Genomic DNA, 2,229 nt, shown 5'->3' on the forward strand with positions numbered 1-2,229 from the left:
AGGCTCTGGGCGACCACGCCCAGGCTCAATCAAGGTCTCAGCACGCCCCAGAATAAAGCACCTGCTTAGGCAGAACAGTCACTGGGGTTCGATCCCTGGCATGCTGTGCTAGCCCTGCCCCCGGGACTTGCTGAGATGGGGATGGAGACTGGGCACCTATAATCCCAGCACCTAAGAGGCTGAAAGCAAGAGAATCACTACGAGTCTGATCTATGTAGTGAGACCCTATACACCCTGTAAACCCTGTTCTAAATTCATTTAAAAGAATTTTTTTTTTCTTAATCTTAACCTCCATGAAAAAAATAAAAAGGTAGACAGGATGGGAGGGAAGGGTGGCAAAGCATTCCAGGGAGAGGGAATCAAATTGCAGGAATACTAAGAGAAGGGTTTCTGATGTTCTAGGATAGCAACAAGTCTGATTTAACAGGAGTGCTGTGTACCAAGAGGAGTATAAATTGGTGGGCTTTTTGTTAGATAAAGAACACAACCAGTCTCAGTTTGGGGGTTCCAGGGCAGGACCTCCTGGAGTGACTCCAAAGGAGAGTAGAGTTCAGGATTGAGCTGGGTCAAGTAGAGTTCAGGATTGAGCTGGGTCAAGGTTAGGGAGCTTAGCAGGACAGGCTTGGGTGCAGTGATGCAAGGGAGAATGAGAATATGGAGACGAAGATGGCTGAGGATGGGACATATCAGTAGGCCCTGTGACCTAGTGGTGGGGTATATGTGCCTTCTACTAGGAGGGCAGGCTTTGCTCCCTGGGATCAGGTGCAGAAAGGGGGGCAGACAAGGGTCAAAGCTATCACTTAAAAAAAAAAAAAAGGCAAAGGCTTAGATCCCATTGTAGCAAGGGGAATAAGGGAAGGGGATGGAGTTGGGATGGATGTCCAATGCAGACCCCACAGGAGCTGCTGGTTAATTTGACATGGAAGGGGAGCCAGTGAAATGATCCATTCTCCACCTTGTTCACAAGGAGGTGCTGTCATGTCCCAGGAAGGGGACAAGGGGAGAGCAATGGGTTGGGGTGGCAGGGTTCAAGGCATCCATTTTAGTCACACAGGCTTTGCATGGCCATTAGACATCCAAGTGGAGATGTCAAGCAGGCTGCTGGATAAATGAGTCTGGCGCTCTGGCTATAAATTTAGGTCTCATTGACATTTACAGAGTATTTAAGCCCTGGGACCGGATGAGATCACTGGATAGAGAATGTGGAAAGAGAAGGCCAAGGACTAAGCTCTAGGAGGCGCCAGCATTTATAGGTCAGAGCTCAGAGAGACTAGGAAAGACAGCAAGGCTGGAGAGTAGCTAGGATTGTGCACCCTACAGGGCAATAATGAAAAGCAGGGTAATGTGAGAGAGGATAGGGCAGGAGGAGGAGCAGAGGATTCTACTTTTGACATTGAGAAAGGCTTACCTTTCTCAAGGGAGACTGGAGCATAGGGTGTGAAGCCAGGGGAAATCATTACAGAAAGGGGACAGCAAGTACAAAGGCCTGAGGCAGGCTTGGCTCTTCTAGGAAGTAGCACAGGTCTACTGTGCCTCGAACATAGAAACTTTTAGGAAAGGAAACCAGGGATGTATCTAGGGACTACCTCTTTTAGGGTCCTCTCAGTATTGTAAGAAGTTGCAATATTGTGAGTACTAGAAAAGCCACCTGCAGCTGCCAGTCCTGGGGGGCTGCTCTATTTTAAAGGTCATCTGGGTTGCTTCGGGGAGAATGGATCAAGCTGTTGGGCTATTCCAATTATGGTGTGGGGTTTTCTTCTCACCTTTCACCCAAGAGAGCAAAATCAAGTTGGGGAATCAAGGTATGTTGGTTGACTGACGCCCAGGCCAGTTGGCAGTGGTGGCACATGCCTGTAATTCCAGCCCTCGGGAGACTGAGGCAAAAGGACTGCTGTGAGTTCAAAATCTATCTTCACTACATAGTGAGACCCTTTCCCAACAAACCAAAAGTGGTGGGTGATTCAGAATCTCAGAACTCCTGGGGGCGACCATAGACAAGCTGGGGTGAAGGAGGTGAAAACCTGTGGGACTGGAGGTCGCCCCCTAACCCCTGCTGCCCTTTCCAGCCCTGTACCCGAGCCAAAGCTGGATGAGACTCCTGCAGCGCGGCAGCAGGAGTTCATAGTGCTTGGCCTGCAGATCCAAGTGGGAAAGGCGAAGACCCAGGAGTCCCAGCCGCTGTGCCGAGCCCAGCCGGACCGGGCCGAGCTGAGCCGAATCAAGCCGAGC

This window comes from Octodon degus, unplaced genomic scaffold, assembly GCF_000260255.1.
Source record: "Octodon degus isolate 3935 unplaced genomic scaffold, OctDeg1.0 scaffold00178, whole genome shotgun sequence".
Classification (NCBI taxonomy): domain Eukaryota; kingdom Metazoa; phylum Chordata; class Mammalia; order Rodentia; family Octodontidae; genus Octodon; species Octodon degus.